The following is a 23148-nucleotide window of genomic DNA, read 5'->3' on the forward strand; positions in this document are numbered from 1 at the left end:
GAGGATGATTTATATATTTTCCTAACTTGTAACGTGAAGTTTTAAACACTTAATTCTTAATTGAATTAAAAGTATCTCGCCCAATTCTTGTCATTAACCATATCTGCAACTGAGGATATACACTGCATACATAACGAGTGTTAATGATTGTTTGTTTTGTCTAAAGTAGAAATGTTTAGCTGTAGAAGAGAATGACTTGCAAATAGTGCATTAAGTAGCAAATCTGTTTTGTTTAGTGAGAAAAAAAAACAGGCTGAATTTCCCCCCCCCTCCCTTATCTCTTACACTGGGTGTGAGTTTAATTGGAGAACAGATGAAATTCTCTAAAGGTCAAATTCGTCTTTTTCAAAAAGCTGTGATAAATGCAACAACATAGATGTTGTGAAAGGTTAGAAAAGCCATTAAAATATAATTTACACTAAGAAGTTGTTAGCTAGCTCAAATATTCAAAATAAGCAAGAAAAATGCAATGAATCAAAACAGTATGTATGAAATGTAACAGGCTTGAGTTTCAGCTCTCACATGAATATTGTTTAACAGTTAATAAATACAAAGAAACAGTAATTTGCACAATCATAATAAAGCTGCTTTTTCTTTTTTTTTTTTTTTTTTTTAAAGCTTCTGATAGCAACTGTTGCCATGTGTATGCCAGTCCCTATTGCATTATTAGTTCTAATCCTGTTTGAAATCCAGGTTGGGGAGTTTGAACTGTATGTGTTTATTACTTAAAAATCTGAACTGATAAAGAGTAGTTGGTTAGTCATGTTATTTAAGCTGGACCCAAAATAGCACCTTCCTTTTTGGGTAGAGTTAGCTTTGCAGCTGTTGTCTCTATCTGTTGTCTCTGAAGAAAAATTTAACATTAAGAGTTGCTGACGTCAATTTTTTTCTTTTTTTTACAGCTGATGTGGGCTTTGCCCCTGACAGAAGTTATTTGGTTCTAGCTCTGAGTTTGGAAGAAGTTGGTATATAGATTTTCCCCTAACTTTCAATTGATGTGTTTAGCTTTAGTGGGAGTAATACTATCACTTAAACCATGTTGTCGTCTCAAGGAGTTTTGCTACATCCATATGGAGTGCCAATGATTCTGCCGGCAGCGCCATACTTCGCTGGACTTGTTCAGGTAATGCAAGGCCGCTTCCAACAAGCAACTTAACTCTAGTGCACTTAGAGTAATAATTGGAATTTTTATGGTTGAGAAAGCAAACACTTTTAATACAAGCAAAAGCTCTCATGTATTCGGTGAGAAGACAGTAGGAAATCAAAAAGATGGATCACCCTAATCTGTGTATTGACATCTCTCATGGCTGAATAAATGGTGTAGTTGAGCTATATTTGCTTCTATTGATTTGTCTGCTATTTAACATTCATGCCTTTGCTTCACGAGGTTGACCACAGGGCAGAGGATTTGCTATCCCTTCTGTGTTTCCGAGGGACTCAGCATTCCCACGGCAGATCATAAGACAAAGTAACTTACTGTGATGTGTTTAGGTTAAGTGTTTTAGCACAGCAAGTATGAATAGTGTTAAATAAGCATTAATTAATATGTTATGCATCTCACTGAATGAAGAGGGATTTGTAGGTTTTTGTGTGTAATATACCGTAGATTACCTGTGGTATCTTTAAGTCATGAGAGTGCAAGATCCTGCTTGTGAGAGTTTTGTATTTTAAAAGTTAACTGGCAATTACTGGATTTACTTACCTTTGCTGTGATGTCTGTATTTATGATGATTTTATCAAGAAGTGGAATTTTCTGTTGTTAGACTTGAGATTTGTATGGATCATGTAAACATTAATAAAGCAAAAGCTATTCCATTATTTTTAGTAGTAAAAAAAAAAAAAAAAAAAAAAAAAAAAGCTAAAAAAAAAAAAAAAAAGATGCTAAGAAAGGATTCCTATAAAATTTTCAAGCATTCCCCAAATGAACTCTGTGTCCCCTATAAATGGCAGTTATGGCCGCTACGTATAAAAAGGCTCTAGGGAGAATACTGTGTGGTTCTGCATTTCTGTGTCTTGGTAGCAGTCAGTCAGATTAACTTGGGAGGAGAGGCTTTTGTTTAAAATTGTTGTTGCTCTCTTTTGCTACAATAATAGTTGGTGAGTGTAGAGGTGGAATCAAAACATGAAACAGGTTTGGTGGGTTTTTTTGTGTTTGGTTGTTTTTTTTATATAGGTCCATTTGGCATTCCAAGATCATGAATTTTTCTTCACTTCAGGCTTAATATCAGCCATGTGTCTAAAAAAGAAATATAGCATTGCACAGTGGCTATTATCAGGTATTGAAAAAATGTCTGCAAGCTGATGCTGTTTTTGTGGGGGGCTTTTTTTGTTGTTTTATGTTTTTCTTTTTTAATTTAGTGAGACCCGGTATTACACAGGAACACATCAAGCAGGCCTTAATATCCATTAGAATTTGGGGGTGAAGGTCGGACACCAGAGCTCAGTCAGACCCCGTGCCATCCTGTCCAATAAATAATTACAAGCAAATCGTGCCTTTCACTCTATACTGATTGATGTTGAAATTGCTTTTGAAAGTTCTCATAAGTTCCTGTTATAGATTAAGTGCTGGTGTAGGAAAAATAACTGCACCCAACTGAAATGGGTGAATGTAATCAGGTTTAATGGACTCAAGAGCTTGTTGGGAATTAAATAACTATTGATTTGTTGGAAAGTTGCTGTCATTACAAAATGCCACTCTGGGCGCATTATCCAAGCAGATAGATTGGAAGAAAGGGCCCTTTGAAAATTTGGGATGCCTTATTTCAAATCCTTTTTTTCTTTCCTTGGGAGGTTATATCCAGGTCCACATTACTCTGTTAGCATAGGTCTAAAATAGTAGAACAATAGGAACTATTCTTTAAAGAATTTGTTAATTATAAAGGGTTTGGATGAAAAATATTCATATGGTTTCTTGTGTAGTCTTTTCTCTGTTCTCCCATGCTCTAATCTAATTCCTGAATGCTGAGATTCAGAAAACAAAACAAATGTGTAATCTTAGTGGGTACACTGGGATGCTAAATGGTTTCTCTCAGCGCAAGGTTTTATTTACGTTAGTGTTACATGCATTCAGCTTAAGGTATGTGAATATTTATTATTTTTTTTTAAGTAAGCAAGTTTCCAAAATCTTAATCCAACTATCCAAAAAGGCATGGTGCAAAGGGCGCTTTGTTGACATACCTTGGTCATCCTCTTCGCAGCAGTGATTGCATAATGTTCAGAACTTGGATGGGATTTTTAAAAATATATTTATAAACTAATTAGACAAATGTTTTCATTGAGTTTAAATGTGTCAAATCATGTTAAATATGATACTTGCAAAGTAGCAAGTAAATAAGTTTCCAAAAAAGGTTATTTATTAGAGGTATTTTTATTAGTAGTATGGAAAATAAAATCTCTTTTCTTTCTTCGTTCCTCCTCTTTGGTAAAGCTGTAGGAGGAGAAATCACATGCAAGTGCAAACAGTAAATAAATAGCATTATGCCTCATGGTTGGAGAGGTGTTTTCTGACTTGGCACAAAAGAAGCACTGGCAGCTTTGCAGGTTTTCAGCAAGGCTGCTGTGAGGAGTGAAGCAGGCACAGCCATCCAGCAACCGCGTGTGCTGCAGGCAGTGAGGCCTACTTCGTATTACAACTATCATACTGTTTCCTTGGCAGGTGACACCAAACACATGCCATAGAACAGTATGTGGCAATCCAGGAAAAGACTTCTTATCCTGCCCTTGGTTCATATCCCGATTTAGCCATTTGATTCCCACAGGGGAACCCTTATGTCCGGATAAACAGTGAAGTCAGTAGGATGTCACGTGAATGAGAAAGATCCATCTGACCACCTGAGTGCAGGATCACTGCCCTGTTGGTAGTAATTTTGGGTACGTGTTGCTGTAGTATCTTCCGTGTTGTCAGAATAAATGTGTGAAATGTAGTTCTGTTTATTGTAAGAATTTCCAGGAGCAAAATCAACTGTTAGCAATCCATAGAAAAAATGTGCTTTGTAGAATAATAGGTTAAATGTCTATGTATTTACTTCCATAACTAGATATTTAAAACATCTGCAATTGCTTTGGATGAATTTTATGCTAGGCCTATGACAAGATATTTTAAAAACACAAGTGTAATACATGAGACTTTAATGTTGAAAGCTGAATTATTTATTGCACGTCTGGCTTAGGTGGCTCTATTTCCTTTTAGTAAGAGAGTTTCCCATAGGTATTACTACTATAAAAATTATTGAAGACAAAATTACTAAGATGTTTCAGTAAATTACTTGAAAATTCTAAGCAGAGAAACGTCCATTTTTTACAAAGCATGCTACTTTAATTTAAAGTTGAAAAGGGTTCTCTGAATATGATAGCTATTTTTAATGTACATTTAAAGCATACTTTAATTTTAGGCTTAGTGAAAAGAAAAGCTAGAATGTTTTCTGAGGGCTGAAGCTTACATTCATTGTCAAAAGACTTCAGTCAACTAAAGCCCTTGTTTTTCTTTCTTTGCTTTTTTATTTGTGTGGTGGTAAAGGGAGGCAGAAGAAATAGGGAATGTACGGTGCTGGATTAACTATTTGGACAAACTGGGAATTACTGTACTTTCATGTACATCATTCATCATTCTAAATTTTCTTTGAGATATTTTGATTCTGTCTGATTTTCCAGAACTGGATTACTGATATGTTGAACTGACAACTGAGAAAGTGGTAATCTAGAGACAGTTCCATTCTATTTTAGGGCCAAGTGAGAGAATTGCTTAGAATATGCTGTGAAAAGTAGTGGTGCAGGCTGCTTCACAGCTCTGTCGTTACCAGCCTGTAAAATTCTTGTCTTTGTGCTGTATGGGTAAGTGTTAGCAGTGAATAAATTCAGCATGTTGGTAGATGCCAGTGTGTTAGGCTACCTATAAAATCTCACCTACTTTTTGCAGCCCAGTTTTGCAAAATATTGTGGATATATTTTCTTGCGGAGATTTCCATTGAAAATACTTGGGTAATTTAGTAGTTTTCACTTGAATAATACTTTACAAAAAGGAACGATTAGGTTTTAGTTCTTCCCATGCTTGAAAGTCTTGTTGGATGTCAGAATGCAATCTAGTGGGATGGAATGAATACCTCCTATTTACACTGACTGTATTGCCTGTTTGAAATGCAGTAAGCAGATAGTTTACCTTTGATGCAGATCTGCTCTGGACTGTTGTGACATACTGTATTTGCAGGTGGTAAGGGTTTCCTGCTGTTTCTGCACTCCCCAGTTCTTCTGTGAGTGAATGACAAACATGTTTTACTACTGCAGCTGTTTTTCATATGATTGTTCATTTGTTTTGTTTGGGAGAGAATGTATGTAAAATTTCTTCTCTCTCCCTACATAAGTTGCAAAGTTTTTCCCCCTTCTGTATCAAAATGACTTTTAATACAGTACCTGAGGGAAGTGATGCAGATGGTGCTACATGGTCTGAATAACTTTATTTACAGTAATTTCTGATCATTTTTACCTTTGGAAATAAACCTTTTTTACCTCGTATCATACATGGATCAAGTGATGTAGCCAAAATATACTCTGTACTCTCTCTCTAAGCCGGGTTGAATACTGGCCTAGGTGCTTATGGTGGGACCTTTTTGTATTTATCTGAAAGAAAGGTTGGAGGTTATAAACCTTCCTGTGCTAAATAGTTCCCTACCCTCTAACGTTGCTATGTATTTGACATCATTTTTGACTACTTTTGAGAAGTCTAGAAAAGCTTATTTTTAATTAAGTTCACACTTGCTTATTTAACTTTACCTTGAAATTCTTCTGAAAAACATAATCACAGTTGAATCACAGCTTTAGAAAGAAATTTACTCTTGGCAATGTTTGAGGTACAGAAAAGAGAAAAGCTCTACAACTGTTTCAACACAATCCTAGAATGGAATTGTTATTACTTCGTAAAAACCAAACAGTTATTTATAGCTGTCAGAATACAGAGTGGTCAAGGATGCTAAGCGTATGCACTGTTGGGATTTTAAGTTTATGGTACTTCAGACTGCCCTATTGCTCTTATTTAAAAAAATAAAAATAAAAAAAATAAAAAATCCCTCATCTTCCTAATTCATCAAGCTGCACGCTAGGGGAAACAAATCCAACCAAACAAGGGGAAGTGTTGTACATAACGTTTCAATGTTTATAGCAATTGCCTGAAACTGCTGATGATCAAAACAATTATGGAGGAAAGGAAATAGATGGATCAGGTCCATTATATCCTTGGTCATTGTGTACTTGGGAAGCCGTCCTGCTGGGCTCCTGTGGTGACTTAGTGTGTATACATATGTTGTCAGATAGAACAGTTTTGATTGTTGCTGATAGAGGAATGAAGATAAATCCATTGCAAGATTCCCAGAGTATCATTTTTAACTGAAATATTTCACTGGATTGAATGGAGTGCATGTTCTTTTTAATGCAGAAATGAATGTTGATTTTTCCTTTTTCTTTCTTTTTATACCTTCCTTCATGAAGAAACAGTTAAAATCGGGCATAGGGAAACGGGAATCGTAACAAATGTTCATACACTTTTCCCATCTGAAAATACCTTCTTCTGGCCAAATTGATTGTTAGGCACAATTAAGCCCAGCATATACATCCTGTGCTATAAGCCAAATCTGTGGGATATGTTCTCAACAGGGGAAGTACAGGTTTAGGCGGAAGGAAATTTGTATGAGCTTTGATCTGCAGTATATTTGTGAGAATCACCACATTAAAAATGTGAGGAGACAGGACCAATAGTTCCAGTTCTGGGCTCCCCAGTACAAAAAAGACAGGGATCTCTTGGAAAGAGTCCAGTGGAGGCCTGGAGCATCTCCCTTATGAAGAAAGGCTAAGTGAACTGGGTTTATTTAGCCTTGAGAAAAGAAGCCTGAGAGGGGACCTGATCCAGGTCTATAAATATCTGAAGTGTGGGGGGGCAAAGTGGTGGGGCCAGGCTCTTTTCAGCAGTGTGTGGAGACCTGAAAAGGGGAAATTTCGAGAAACTGGAGCATAGGAATGCATTGCACACAAGTGAGCGTAAGAACTTCTTTATGGTGAGGGTGGTGGAGCCCAGGGGTGTTGGGCAGTCTCCTTCTCTGGAGATAGTTGAGACCTGCCTGGACACCTACCTGTGCAACCTGATGTAGGGAACTTGCTTTGGCAGGGGGGTTGGACTGAGTGATCTCTGGAGGTCCCTTCCAACCCTTACGGTTCTGTGAGTCTGTGTTCTCATGCAGTGCAATGTAAACTGTGTCTTTAAGAGAAACTTTCGGTCCGTGAAAATATTCCTATGCATTTCAGGGATGCTTGCACTTGAAATCTGATCTCTGAGTGACATTTGGTAATGTGTTGCCTGCTCACTTAAAGCTTGTGATATTACGCCTTGTTCTGCTCCACATTCAGGGTAATTGTCACTGCAGTCAGCTTTATGATGGCAACTCCTCGTGATGACCACGGGGCTACTATACTTTCCTTCACGTGTATTATGTCTGCAGCATGAGTTTCTTTTTGATTGTAGATTGTAGATGTATACTTGTTGGGAAGAGAGGAATATCCTTCCTTTCTTTAGACCTTTTTAAATTGTGCGTGACATCTATTTATGCAGAGAGTGGGATTTACCATTTCAAATGATATGATCTCATCCACAGTTGAAAAAGATGCCGAGAACCACTCTTATATTTTGTGATATATATTGTAACTGAATACACTGGCTCTTCGCAAAAAAAGCGTGCTTTTCTGGTATCTCAAAATTTTGTGAAGATTGCCTATTTTTGTTGTATCAGAATATCTTAGACTCTGTGAAAGTGTATTGACCTAAAAATGTCAGTAGGTATCTTATACCTGTCTTAAGATTCTTTTTTGCAGGAAAGAAAAAACACCACACTAGACAAAAATGCAAGACAGGCATTACTTCTTTTGTTGTGTAATTCCTGTCTTTTAATAAGGTAGAAAGCTTTGTACTGGGGCAGTAAAAAGCACCTAATTTGCTTGGCCAGTCAGTAAGTCATTTCTCTGTAGTATACATGGTAGCTTTAAAATCATTCTGTGACTGTACTCCTATTTTTCTTTTTTAATCATAGTAAGATGCAAATGTGCAAATACAGAGTCACAAAATAACTGAAGTTAGGGGTACCTCCTGCCACTTTATCCCTGCCTGCCCCAGCAGGGCCACCCAGAGCAGGGGGCTCAGCCCCACATCCAGGCAGCTCACTGGGTACTACTAGCTCCATTTTCTTTATAGCCTCTCTTTGGGTATTTGTACATGCTGATGAGACTTCTCTGAGCTAAACAGTCCTGGCTATCTTGGCCTTTCCTCATATGCGAGATTATCCAGTTCCTTAAGCATCTTCATGGCCCTTCACTAATCTCTGTCCAGTGTGTCCTTGTCTCTTTTATATTGGGGGAGCCCAGTTTTGGACCCAGTACTCCAGTTTTTGTCACCAGTGCTGAATGGAGAAAAAGGATTGCCTCCCTCAACCCTCTGGCAGTTCTTTGCCTGATGCAGTCCAGGGTATCATTGGCCTTTGTTACTGAAAGAACGCATTGTTGGCTTGTGTTCACATCAGTGTCCACCAGGACTCCTGGGACCTTTCCTGCCAACCTGCTTTCTAGGAGGGTACCCCCAGTATGTGTTGGTGCCTGAGTTGTTCCACTCCAGATTCAGGATATCGGACCTACCCTGGCTGACCTTTATCAGGTCCCTGGCTGCCCATTTGTCCTACCTGCCCTGGTCCCTCTGGATGGCAGCATGACTCTCTGACCCATTAGCCACTCCTCCCAGTGTTTGTCATTTGCAAACTTGAGATGCTTCTCCTTCATTAGAATAGCATAAACTTTATTTTTCATTATATCATTTAGAATTATGTTCTGAGTACCACACTTCAGTTCATTTTCAAAAAACATGATACATGCCCCATAGCATAAAAATAGTTTGAGTTGGCAGACAGACACCTTCAGAGACAGATCCAAGATATATTTTTAGGGAACACTGTATACTAGCAGGCACTTAAAGTACTTGTGAAAATGCTTCTTGAGTATGACGCCTGTTAGCTCATGAGGTGATTCTCAAATGTACTGTCTAAATTGCCATCCGTTTTGCTGTTAGCTCCCTAACCTAAGGATTAAAACAAATGTGTTTATTTCTCTGTGGTCATACTGTACAACGATACCACTGCACTGTTAATATTTATTGCATTTTGCACTTTGTTCTGTATGCTTGGATAATTCCCTTTAAGCAGTGTGTTCCTTGGAGGCAAGTATAAAAATGTAGGTAATATTTATTTGTTGCTTTTTTTCCCTTCATTAAGTATCATTTGTGACTCAAGAATTCAGTGAAGTAGTGTTACTTAACCTCCACACATTTTTTGGAGGAAAAAAAGCCCCTTTCACTTCCTTTAATAATTAGCTTTTGGTCACTGTCATTTATTTACTGCCGTGGAAATGGAAAAGTCAAATTAGCGTTACATAATATATATGTTTTTTTCCTGTCTCCGGAGAGAACGTTTAAAAATTGATTCCATAGTCTTTGACAAAAATCTTTTTCTCAAATGTAACAAAACCTTTTTTTGGTCTTTTCATTTTTTATTTTTTATTTCTTTTAAACTTCAGAGTCAGAAAGTGAATGTATACATTTATATAAAAAAGGTTTCTTGCTGTGAAGAGGGATTTCAGATTCACAGACTCAAAGACACTCAACCAGGGAGGATCTTTATGGTAATTCAGCTTGTCCTCTTGAATACACATGCTGCAGGATTTCTGAGACTGGCTGAAAACAGACCTCTTGGAAGATATTTAATCTTGTTTTAAACATGCAAGTAATTTCAAATCCATCAGTTTCACTGATACCCTACTGAACTGTTTGAATGTTTAATTACCCTTGCAGTTAGGATATTGTGAGGCTCTATTTCTCTTTATTTTAGCCACTTGTTCCTGCTGTTTTCTTTGCCTGTGAGACTGGAAATGCAAAATAGCCACATACAAATAGGAAAACCTATGAAGTGCGTGTACCACCTCCAAGGAGAGATGTGTACATCACAGAGATGGAGAGAAATAGGGAAGGAATGCATCTTATGGGATCATGTAATCTACTTCTCTGCCTGAAGGGAAGATGAACTTTGCCTATGTCATTCCTGACAGATGTTTTCTGAGCCTGTTCCGATGATCTTGAACGACTGAGATTCAATCCTCTCCAGGCATGTTACACTTTAACTAGAGGTTTTTTTTTTTTTCCTGGTGACTCACTTGAAGTCTTTCATTTTATAGTTTAACCCTCCGATGTTGTGAATTTGGTGTGGACACACAAGCAAAATATTTCTGTCCCTTTCCTAGTGGCCCATGATCCTTTTGAAGATGAGTATGTGTCTGCCTTCTCTTGTGGTAATGGCATGCTCATTCCTTCAGTCTTTTCTTAAAGAGTTGCCCTTAACCTACAAGACGTTATGGATAAGATCTTTAAGTTCACAGAAGTATTTAAGTACCTAATTTCTTATTTTGAGGAAAGTACAATATAATGCACGGAGCAGGAATTTCCTTTAGATTTCTGCAGTCTAACTAGGAGATGATAATACAGTTTTGGTAGTAGATGACTTACAAATGTTGGATTTTTTTAAACATCCTTTTAATTGAATCTATTTCTGATACAGTACTCAAAGAAATAGCAATCATGCCTTTGTGAAATAATCTAGTTAAATGAACACTACTGAAATTTTACCTGGGGTTTTTGACTGTCAAGTTTTGTGCAGGAGGAAGAATGTTCAAAGCACAGGCTAATTCCTTATCTTTGTGTATCTACTTCTTCATCAGCAACTCAACTGGGACTTAATTTTGAGATGCTGCTGTGTGTGTGGCAGTACTATTTTCTGTGCTTTCTTTAGTGAAGCTTATTATCGGCATTGGATTTACATGTTCTTGCAAATATGAAAAGTCCAAATATGATACATGTGCTTTTCAGAGCTACAGTGCTGTAAAGTCACATGGTACAAATTACAGTTAATCCATATTTCCTTTGACAGCCTCCAGTAAAGGAAGGCATTTTGGCATGTGTCTAGATACATTCCTGGCCAAGAAGGCAATGAAATTACAGTAAAACACATGCTGAAATGCATTCCTCAATTGGGTTCATAGCACTCATTTAAGTGTGATCACATTTTCTGTTCTCCCCTACTGTTATATTGACGATGGGGTCTGGAACTCTAAGGCAGAGTCCAACAATAGTCTGAGATCACTGAGAAGTGAAATAAATGAGTCTTTGCAATCTGGAATTTTCCTGGTTTTATTTGTATCACTTTATACAGAGTACTGCACAAACCCTGTGCATACTGCATTTCTGTAACCATTCTTTTTTGGCCTAATTTACTTTTCCTTGGTTCATCACAAGAATATTAATATGCTGAAGTGTGCCCTGCAGAAATCAGGCTGGTTAGAAGATGAGGCCTTAGTGCAGGAAATCCAGTGGAACCCCCATAGTCCCTTCCAGAAGGCCTCCAAGACCTGGCAACAGACACTCTTGGTGTAGAATTTAGCAGGTAATCTCAGTGAAGAAAGAGATATTTCTTTCCTTTTACTGATCAGATCAGTACCCAGACGCAAAGAGGAACATGGTTAAATGTATATTAATATGAATTTGTGTTTCATATCATGGGTGAAAAGAGATGTGGGTGTTACCTTTCCTTATATTTTGTAAGGATAATCAAGATGTTAGACAATTAAAACTATTGTTACTTTCAGTGTAGTTTTTCTACTAGGTTTTAATTTATCGTTCTCCTAGGATTTTCACATCAGATCTTGTGTAAATAGGAGTTGATCAGTGTAATGTGGGCAAATAAGTAGCGTAATGTGGGAAATTTGCATGAAATTCTGGTCAGTTTTAAGTTCTGTAGACATGCAGGGATACAAATAAGGTTGCGTTGGGATCTTGAGTTATGTTGTATGAAATGAGAAATTCTGATATGTAAACATCAATAGGAATCACAGAGAAAAAATAAAACAAAACTCAAAGAGATAAAGTTCTTGTAAAGGTGCTCCATACTCCCTCACTTGCTGTGTTGATTATCACCAGGATGTGCTTAAATTATGCTCTGTACGCAGTGAAGCTTTGCTGAAGAGTGTCAGTCAATACTTACAAAACTGTCAAGTACTCTTCCCCAAGTTGAATTTACTCTGGCACCTCGAGAAGAAATTAATGAAATCTTGTTTTACTGCAGGTGCATGGCCAGTTTTAATAAACTACACATTAGCGATCTGAAGTACTTCCTATGCAATTGCCTTTTGTCTGGATTGCTGAAACAGCCTTTGTGGGATGAAGGGAGCTTTAGTTTGTGTGTATATATGTATATATATATATTTTTTTTTTTTTATGGCAGACATTTACTATAGTGATACGTTAATTTACTCAGTTATTTATCATACCAGTGATAGATTATTCTCATTTCTTCTTAAATTTGACAAGCTGCACAGTGCTAAACCTTGTTAAAATGGTGCAAAGACCCAATTATAGAAACTACAAAGGCATGCGAGAGTAAGCAAAGAAAAAAACATATAAAAGGATTAAAGATCAAAAATAGAATGAATCCAGAGAAACTGTTGGGAGACATCAGGCAGGAAAACATGAAAGAAGTAGAGTACGAAGAACAAAGTTTTACAGAGCTTCTGAAAGCTGACAAAAACATTTTACCATTATTTTTGACTCCTTTTATTAGAATGAAAACAATTGTGGAAAAGTACATCTATTTCAATGTTGTAATGAATTCAACAGTTGAATTGTGTTCTTTGTTCATCTATTTTATGTAGTTTGAGTCGGCAGAGTAATGGTAACTGGCTTTAACCAAGGCCTTGAAAGCAGATTATACCTTTAATTTTAAGTAAAATGCTATTTAAGATTTAGGAAGATTTTCAGGGTGGATTTACCTAATGCATGCATACCTGTGTTGAGCATGTCAACCCTTTTATCCTCCTGAGGTTTTAAAACCCTGTCATTCCAGTTAATTCTCATTGCCTTGTTTAGTAGACATGGTGTTACACCTTGATCCTCACTCTTCTTCATATGAGTAATTGTGCAGAATCCATTTACTTTACATAGGAAAAACGGAGAATAGGGCAAATGAAAAATAATCCTCTCAGGAATAGTTCGCAGGTATTTTTTTCCATATTCTTTGGTAGAACTACACAAAATACATATATATCTTTATTTACAATATTCCTGAATTTCTCTTTCCTGCTGTTGTAGGAAGGTGGCTCACGCCACACAGCCTTTCACTCACTACCCCCCATCCCAGAGTAGGATGGAGGAGATAGAGTCATAAAATCATATAATAGGAGAATAAAGGTAGAACGACAACAAGAAAACAGCTTATTTAATAAGATGGGAACGAGAAATAACAGTTATCTTGTTTGCACATTTATATAAGACACAAACACACATGTGCATACACAAGTGATGCTCAATATGGTTGCTCACCACCTGCCAGTTTAGGGCAGCTGTCCTGGTTTTGTCCCTCTCTGGTAGGACAGCATTAGAAACTGAAAACCTGAGATGTCCTTGTTTGTGTGCAGTACTGCTGAACAACAACTGGGCCTTCGTGGTGTTATCAACGTTGCTTTTCTCTTAGAGGTGAAGCATAGTATAGCATCAGATGCTATGAAGAAAATCAATCATTTCTGCTGAAAGGAGGACACCTTGATCTGGGACTTCTTTTGAAGTCAGCAGAACCAGCTTACTTACTAAGATGGGTCCCAGTCAGAGTAGCTCCTTAACATCCTCTGACATTGGAATAGGCAATTGTTAGAGGACCTTTTTAAGATGAAAGTATAAAAAGTATCATAAGTATAGACTTATGTCTATACTCGTTGGATGTTTTTGGGCAGGGTGGAACCATGTTTCTGTAGCAATCGATTTGAGCTTACTGATCAGGCTTTGCTTTCTGTCTCATGAACCTACTTGGGGTGTCAGTTTGGGAATGGATGAGAAGCACAGATACGTTTGTAGAAGCATTGATTACTGGTTGAGGAGCATTGCAGGCAGTCACTGTCTCTTCTCTGGGGTTGTTCTCCACATAGTTGTTTCAGGATGGTTGAAGCCTGGGAGGGATACAAAGCAAGACAGATGGTTTCCCACAGACTTCCCCTCTAGCTCTTTCATCTTTCATCTAACTATTAATTCATCTGTTTGGATGGATATATTCACGCATGGAACCAAGATGAATAATAATGAGATTTTTAATAACTCCCTACATTTGCATTCCTTGTAACTCTTTACATGGTTCTAGCTGATTAAAATGAATCATTTACATAATTAACATATGGTTATAGTGTTGGCTTTAATATGCTGATTATCTCAGTACTTTTGTCTAGAGTCAATTGGATTCAAACTGTAACGATTGTTTGATGTGAGAATAGTTTATTCCTGTGAGGGTTGATGAGTATTTGCTATGGGGCCTGATTAGAAATAGCACAACTGTCCAAGAAATTCTTTAATGTAAAGCATGCATTTAAGAGGGAAAAGAAAAAAAAAAAGTCTTCTGCTGTGTTTAGGTCAGGCTTTACAAATAGCTTTCTGTGGTTAGAAAGACTTCTGCCATCAGTTGGGTAGCAAAGTACAAATAAAATAACAAGTGTATTATTAAGAATGAATTGAGAAAACCAACACAGGTCTAATTGTGTCTTATTTTGTTAAGGCTTTTTTTTTTTTTTTTAAATCTGGTTTAGAATAATAACAAAATAGAAAAAATAATAAATAAAAAATGCTGTTTTTTATTTGCCCTCTATGTTAGGGTAGAATTATGAAAAAATTGTTTTTTTGGTTTTTTGGTTGTTTTTTTTTTTTGCCCAAAATGTATTCAGTACTTTTACATTCTCAGGATTATCTACCTTTAATATTAAAAGGGAAATAGTTTTTATTTTTGTTCTTCTGTTTGTTTCCTGATGGCGTGTCTGTGTACCAGGCATCGCTGAAGCAATCACATTTTGGGAATTGGTGGAATGTTTTCCCTGTCGTGCTGTCGCCCTTGATGGTGTGCACAGCTTCCTAATGCAGAGGCTGCTCAAAAACAGAAAGAATTGTCTGTTGTTGTGGTTAGGTAACTAACACTTGTGTCAATGAATGCTTTTTGAACGTTCATGAATATTTGAAGCAAATTTGTGTTAATTGCACTACTGTTGTCCACAATTAGTCTGTGGTAGACATGATTAATTGTAAAGAGCCCTGACGTTTATGCATAAAAGGCTTGAGGTCAAACAGAAATGGAGAAAAATGGTTGCTGCAGCATTGGCAGATGGAATGCTAATGCGTTTTGATTTGTACTGAGAATAATGATACTTCTACATCAATAGCAAATAATAGTTTTAGAACTGTGGAATGTTCTCTCCTCCTCTTTGCTTTCCTTTCTCTGTTTAACTTTCTTCCTTCCCACCCCAGGATACCACAGATACTAATTATTTTTCCGGGTTAACCTTTAATTGGCTTGGATTCTTCTTTGTCAAATGATTTACTGGAAACCTGCATCAAATTGCTAGCTGGGAAAGGGCTATATTGATTTGCTTCTCTGAGGCAAAGTGTAATGGAAACATATTCTGATAATAATTATGCATGCATTTTGAAGGAGGTTTCTTGATTTGGTGTTGGTGTATTTCCTATCAACAAATGAATACTCTGTGTTCCTAGGACACAGGCTGTAACAACATTTTTTAGCATGCTTGGTAAGCACGTTGAATAGTAAATAATTCAACAGGTAAGAATTAAAACACTAAGCTTCAATCTTAATAATGTACAGGCACCATTCACAGTGTCACTACTAGCTTATAAGAACAGTCCATAGCTATTTGGATCCTTCCCAGCAGAATAAATGTAACGTAATGCTGAGGTAGTATCACTGTAATGCTCTGGCTGGGTAAGGATACAGCAGTCTTCATGGGTTGCTTATCCTAAGCCTCAGAACTTTATAAGAAAGAGGAGACCCTGATGGGTATTCCTTTTCAGAAAGCAACTGTATATTTCTTTTACCATAAATGAATGTAGCACTGCATTAACCTAAGGCTGCCTATGCATATGTGGAATAGAACAAAGTAGACATCTGTGTACTTGGAGCAGAGGGAGACATCTTCTAACTCCTCTTCAATGTTTGGTTTCTAACTGTGTTCCTTTTGTTAAAATTTGCATTAAACTAATTCTGAGGCTTAGGTGGACTCACTTAGTCTGGTGAAATTCTGCTGATTTGTACCCAAAGTGAAGGTAGTGCTTACTATAAAGACTGACCAGATAGATTGAACTTGACCATAAGCGATCAACATTTGAATAATAATAAAGTCATATTAGAAACAGATTTCTTTGCCTTTTCAGGTTGTCATATATTTACTAATAGAACTTCCGTGGAACTTATGCTGAGCCTTTGCAGTACTCTTTCTAAGGTTTTCTTTGTTCATGTAATGTTTGTTCAGAGAGTGCTTAACACTACTTAGTCCTTATTTGAAGTGCTGTGTAAACGTGTTTTCTGTCTGTTCTCAAAGAAAATAACAGCTATAACATAGCTTAACCGTTTATTATTATTATTATTTTTTTTTTTTTTTTTGCACCTTGCAACTGACAGAGTTTTTGTTTATTTACAATGTGCTACTTGGCTATTTGCAATTACTTTTCAGCAAAATTTAAGCATCTAGAATTTAGAGGAAGTGAAAAGATAGTCTGGAAAGGGAAGATGATATTCACCAAATCTTTGTAGGATATTGGTTTTAAACCAGCTAACTGTGATCCGAAAAGTATTGATGCTACACTGCAGCTTTTTAAACATTGGCAGTGGTAAGCGTTTCACTGGATCACAGTCTTCCTAATGCTTTTAGTGAAGAATCAGGAGATGATTGTGGCAGTGTCTAAGAAATGTTGATGGTTGGTCATTTGCTAAATAGTTTGGGAAATGCTGTTCTGTAAAAAATAAAATAAAATAAAATCCTACATTATCATAAATCATTCAATCATTTGATACTTTAGTCTGCTACTTGCATCAGACCGCAACTGAGTAACAAATATTTGCATGCAACATGGCTTGATGTGTTTCTTGCATCACACTCAGTTCATAGAAGTGTTTTGATAATAAACCAAAAATAACGTCTTTGCGTCATAAAAAGGCAACATGCTACCAGCTTTGTTTTATATCTTATCTACAAAAATAAACTGAGAGAAATCAGCTCTATATGTAAATAGGAGGGTAGGATTATTTAGAAATATAAAATGAAGGGCAATGTTGTGTTCTTTCTTTGAGTACATTTTGAACTGCTCTTTGACATTGGGTTCTGTAGCCTGACTCCAGGATATGGTATTCCTTCAAAGCAGAATATATGGTACTAATCTCCAGTTCTCCTGTAATAAATGCTGGACTGTGGATAGGAGATGGCCAAAAGAGAGTGCCCGGGCAAACCTTAATCTTTAATAAGGTTCAGAACTAGTCTATAACTGTCAAGGAATGACGGAAGAGCAGTGCTTTCAGCTTGCCTGCTCAGAATAGAAAATGGGGTCCTTTGACAGGCCAGAAAGGCTACTTTATTCTTTATTGGGTTTGGGGCTATTATTGTGCCTGTGTTATTTAGTTATTTGACATTTGTGAGTTGTTGGAGCAAAAGGAAGTCCAGTTATTAATGTGAAAGCAAAATTCAAAATGGATTTTTATGCTGAATGTACATAGAAACCTTTTCCTCTTACACTTGGAAACAAAGCCATACCCGATGCTATTTGTAATTCAGAAATATAAAATGTTTTCATGCTAAAACAAAAAGCAGCTCTTGGAGATAAATGAAGAGCAAAATAAGCAGATAGTCAGTCTTTCTCAGGTTTTCCACTGAATGAAAATAAAATAAAATAAAAATCCAAAAGTTGAGTGTTTAAATTCTTTGAATTACAGTCTGCCTTCTAGAAGTCTTGGTAGTAGTATTTCGTGTGTGCTCGGATATACTTTCCAATATTTCAGCTGGAGAAGCGATGCCACTCTGTAGTTGTATAGCTGCCTGTGGTTGAATGCTAATAGTCATTGGTCTGGGAGTGTGCAGAGGGCTCCTGTGTCGTGCTTTGATTGGACTTGTGATGGTTTTTGGTTTCTGCTTCCTATAGACACCTTCCATGTTCAGACCTCTTTGGAACTTGCAGCAGTGCATGCTGCCATTTTGGAACGTATCTGCAGTTCTCTGTAACATCTACAGGAGAAGCTCAGGTGTTGCATTCTTGATGGATTCAGGCAAACTAGCCAATCAAATCTTGAAGAGTTTTGGTCTGCTTTGTAATGCAGTCAGTCATCTAAGTGTTTAGATATAAATACATGGTATTTCCTTTGCAGGAATTTCAGAGGCTGTTCATAAGGTGTTCATTTTGTTTTGACTTCTTAAGTGTATGCTAGTATTTGGTAGGGGTTGGTATTTCTTTTTATTTAAAAGAAAGCTACTTCAAATGTAGCCTGTTTGTCTTTCTAAAGTTATGATTTATATAGGACTATAAGTGCCAGTGGTGGTGATCTGTGGCATCCGGGTGGTGTGATCATGTGTTCCACTCATAAGGCACTTAAAAGACTTGCTCAAATGTTGTTTATCTGCTACTGGGGTGAAGCAATGCAAAATCACTGATTATTTTCGTAGTGACTTGTCAGCCAAATATGAATTCTGTCAGATTTTTCTTCAATTTTCCCTTTATACATACTTTATAAGTATGTGGAGAGAAGCACTGCCCAAAATAAAATTGTCTGAAGCAACGAGCAGTTTTACTTCTGCAGAACATCCTCCTACTTCCTAATTATAACTTCTTTTGAAGTAGTCACACTAGGAATTATCTGGGATATTCTTAAAGCAGTTCTCTAGTAGGAAGATGGTTTCTAGGCTTTGTTTTCATGCAGATGTGTGGATTGTTAGCTTAAGGAGTTTACCAGGAAAGTCCATGCAGGAAAAAACAGCATCTCACAAGCGATCCATATCCAGAGTGTATACATCTGGGCTCTAGTATTGAAGAATGATACGAATCTTGAACATACTTGAGTGCTTTTAGATTCATGGTCGCCCTTGTTGTGCAGGAATGACTGGCGAGGCTGTATGAATTAAGAGCAGTTCTCAGTAATTCTGCTTTGAAGTGAATAATAGGTACTGTTAAGAAATGTTTCTGTCCCTTGTGACGCTGTCTCAAAAGAAGCGGTGATGCTCCGTTGTGCTTTTTACCTACAAATACAGCGCTACAAGAAAAGGGAGGAACTTATCGCAGTTTCAGTTCTGGATTATCTTAAGCTTTAGCTTTGATCATGTAGTTGCAAGTTGCAAATGGCAGCTACAAGTTCTAAAAGAAAAGGCAAAAATACTGACTGCATCTTTCCAAGCCAGAAACTTTTTAGGAAACTTCCAGGTGATTTTGAAAGCTTGTTTTGATATATTTGCTACACTCATGTTGCTGGCTTTTGTCTTGCAGCTTGAACGCATTTGTTTTCTATGAGAAAAGTATGTTGCCAGTGTGGTAAATTTATTCCCTTAGGGGTGATTTTGGACACATTGTTGTGTGTGTAGTTGTCGGTGGACTTTTTATCTAATCTCATCATCATATTATTAAGTTAGGATCATAGCAATTTAAGGATGGCACTGTGCCATTTCAGACAGATGGGCATGGGCAGACAGCCAAGAATGCATGTTAAGGGCAGAAGACTTTTCAGCAGCCTTGTTTGGAAGTGTGAGTTTCTCAGCCCTTGTTTAGTGTGGCTGTACATTTCCAATCCTTTTTTTTCCCTTGCTTGTCTAGTGCTGTAAGGGCAGCATATTGCCTTGAGAGAGACTATGCTAGCCCTTAGAGACGAACTGGGGGTCTTTGCGGAGTTTTCTGTATAGCACCAATAATCCCAAAGAAGCTTCCATTGAACAGTAAAATAGTGGGCCAGCTGTCTTGTTGATTTGCCTGTGAGTTTAGTCAATTCATGCAAAAGGGTCATTTAAATGAGAATAAATAAAATTATAATAATGTTATTAATTATTATTTCACAGAGCACGGATTTATTCTGCATATCGGCCACTGATTTCTTAACCTGATAGAGGCATTAACATTTCTTAATCCAGCCTAAATTAAATTCTGTTTTCCTTACTCTTGTTCAATGATTGCAACAAATTGCTTTAATAAAAACATTCTAATATTTTTCAACGTGGCATAATTTAATAGCATACAAGAGATTTGTGCTTGTGATCAGAACAAATTACCAGTCAGCTAAGTGTGGTTGAGCAGCTCAGCATGGTTTGCATTTTAAATATGTCGCCACTACTCACAGACATTTAAAGTTGGTAACAAATGTTTTACCATTTCATCTTTCTAATGATTATGGCTGTACTTGAATATCAGCCATTGATACCACATTGCATTTGTAAGTAAGAATGATTTAAAGTGGTAAACTGAAGGTGAGACTACACTGTGAGATTTGCCTGGGACCAAAACTGTGCCCACGCTCTAGATGCTACAGCTTTAGCTCTTAGAGCTCTGTATGCTGACTGTAAAATCATAGCAAATGAAATAAGTCTTTTTTAAACGTCCCTGTATTAGTGTGAGTTTGCTTTCTGTAGTGGCACATCCCTAACAGCTGCTTTTTTTCCCCTGGCCTCATGCTCTTGTATGGGAGTCAGGTTCGTTTTCATTTATCTCGACTTGAAGACTGTGGGTAAACAAGAGAGTAGAGTCATGTGATTGATGACCGTGCAGTGGAAAACATGAACTGTGCCTGAAGAAAAGCTTTTAGAGTAATTGTATTACTTCCTCTTATATTCAGAAGTTACATTATCCAGAGAACTTCATGTTTTCTCGAGTCCGTTCTTCTCACTTTGTATCTTTTCTGATGTTTTTTTTTTCCCTTCTGTTTTTTAATGTTGTAGAACTTAAGAGGGAAGAAGGAAATCATATTTAACTTTTCTGTTATTTAAGAGCTTCAGTGATACTATGACATATCTAACATCGTACCAAATTTCATTGTACAGTTTGCAGAAAATTGGATTCTTTGAGCAGTTCTGTTTTAACAGTTACTAAAAGAGCTGAATCAGTTCTTTTCATAATCTTAAAAGAAAGTGTAGGAATACAAAATAAATTCCAGATAAGAGATGTGATTTAAGTATGGCTCAACTTCTTTTTCTATAAAATATATAGGCCAGAAGTCCAGAAGGGGCTATTTTAATCAGGTTTGACCTTCAACTTGTAATATCATTATGGAGTCCATCTGTTTTGCTTCAGCAGCCACACTGTATTATGTGCTGGTCTTTTCTTATCGCTTAAGTGGTGGAAATGAGGTAATGAAGGACTGTGTCAGATACGTTTCTTGGTGTCTGCATTGTATGTGGCTTTATGAACAAAGAATGCACACTTAACATGAGTTTGGTGTGATCGCACTGTTAACATTGCTTTGTTCTAACGAGCATAAAGGTAGAGAGAAATGTTCACAACTGGGAAAAATCATAGAATATATTTTCATTACATATAATACCTCTTATAGCTTGACGAAACTGAAAAAACAGATGGATTTTTTTTACTGTTGTGTCTATATCCACTTCCATTGTTGCCTAACGTGTATATCAGCATTGCTATTGGAGTAGTCACAATAGTGTAACACCAAAACTTCTGTTTCGCTGTATTGAGTGGTGTCCATGCAGGAGTTCTATGCAGTTATATCAGCTCACAAAGTATTTTGTCTGTGATTTGCTGCCAGACTTTGTGAAAATAAATGCACCCTCCCTTCTTCCACCAAGGTGAAGAATAAAAACAAAACCAGAAAACAACTTCTAGCTTATTTGTGTACAATTTAAGTACTGGTTTTTTGTCTGTTGCAGGAGTACTCTAGCTTCACTATCATTATTTTACCTTCTCCTTATAGTTAACGGGCACTAAATTATATTGCATGAGATAATACTGGATTTGTTACTGACCTAAAAGAAGTTTTGTAGGGCATGTTAAGAGACTTTCTTGGTTGCCATAATTAACTGATGTCTCCAATTCCCTCAAAGTGAACCCATTCCTCAGATTGCTAGATTTTGAATTTGATTTTCTTCTCATGCAGACAGTGTTTGTGTTGGCAAGTCAGCTGAGTTAGCTTATGTAGATGATCTGCTTTAAGTAGCAGGACATATTATTCTTGGAATGGAGAAGCATACATGTTCTTCAGCAGGTGGGTGGATAAGCTCAGAGCGTAGGTAGAGGTTGCTAAGCTAGCAAGGATTTTTTCCCCCGGATTGTGAGGTGTGGGTTGTTTCTGTCCTGATTTGATTTTCTGTACATTAGACAGTGTTGAAAGGGACTTTCATATGACTGTTCTACACAGTTGAGCCTCTAGATTTTTTTCTACAAAGATTTGTTGGATTCTGTTTTTATCTGATTCCAGTCTCCTCTGAACTTTTGCTGTAGGAGGAATACTGGCATTGCTTTCCCTTCTATCATAACACAGAAGTTCAGCTCGTTCATAACATATATGAACCCAGCAGGGTCTTGGGTGCAGAGATGTGATAATCTCACTTGCCTGCTGCAGACCTTAAATGAATTGTGAAATCTGCCTCTTAGGTGATGGTCAGCACTCAGAGGGGGGACTGCAGCTCTATTGGAAACTGCAGTGCTAGTACTGTGGTTGCTCTGTACGTGACTTCTACCTGGGTGTATTTTTTCTCTCTTTTAATAAATAGAAACTAAACCTCTCCATGGGTCACCTTTTCTGGGCAACTCTGTCATCGTGTTTTGAGTTATGGATGCTCCTTCTCTACATCTTTTCCCTGTGTGGCTCCATGAGGAAAAGGAGGCATTTCTTTCTTTTTTTTTTTTTTTTTCTCTCCACTCTTAAAGATAACAAGTAGAGCTTCATTGAGTTAGCACTTCTAGCAGCACCTAGGGATTAGTGTTATCTCTAGAATTGTAATATATGGGCTGATATTGTATCATGTCCTCTGTAATGTGTGACTGTAAAGGGAATTCCATCACCCTGTGAATTTTCTGCTGAATTCAGCATTTTTGCTATGTATTTTCCCACTGTATTTTCCTTTGGAGGTGGGAAGGATAGAATGAGGTGATCTGAATGAATGACTTAAGAACACTTCTGTAGAAAATGCCAGTAAGCATTTTAGTCTTCAGATTCATGAAAACCATGTAGAAAATGGTCAATTATAATATTAAAAAGTGAAACATAGCATTTTTTTTTTGTAATT

At 37.1% G+C, this 23148-nt stretch overlaps 1 protein-coding gene across 17 annotated transcripts in view; it reads left to right on the forward strand.

Annotated features, from left to right (window-relative positions):
* Window positions 1-23148, forward strand: part of LOC146756181 (rho GTPase-activating protein 32-like) — a 331712-nt gene that overhangs the window by 250411 nt on the left and 58153 nt on the right. For 15 of the 17 annotated variants that reach the window (XM_085524871.1, XM_085524874.1, XM_085524872.1 and 12 more), the window contains one exon: window positions 903-1123. The gene's annotated coding sequence lies outside the window, so the exon portion shown is untranslated. Of the gene's footprint in view, window positions 1-902; window positions 1124-3758; window positions 6898-23148 lie in introns of those variants that run through there. The other 2 variants (XR_014937575.1, XM_085524884.1) reach the window with 2 other exon arrangements.

Source organism: Coturnix japonica, chromosome 28 (assembly GCF_054131305.1).
Source record: "Coturnix japonica strain WE chromosome 28, WE-NBRP24, whole genome shotgun sequence".
Lineage (NCBI taxonomy): Eukaryota > Metazoa > Chordata > Aves > Galliformes > Phasianidae > Coturnix > Coturnix japonica.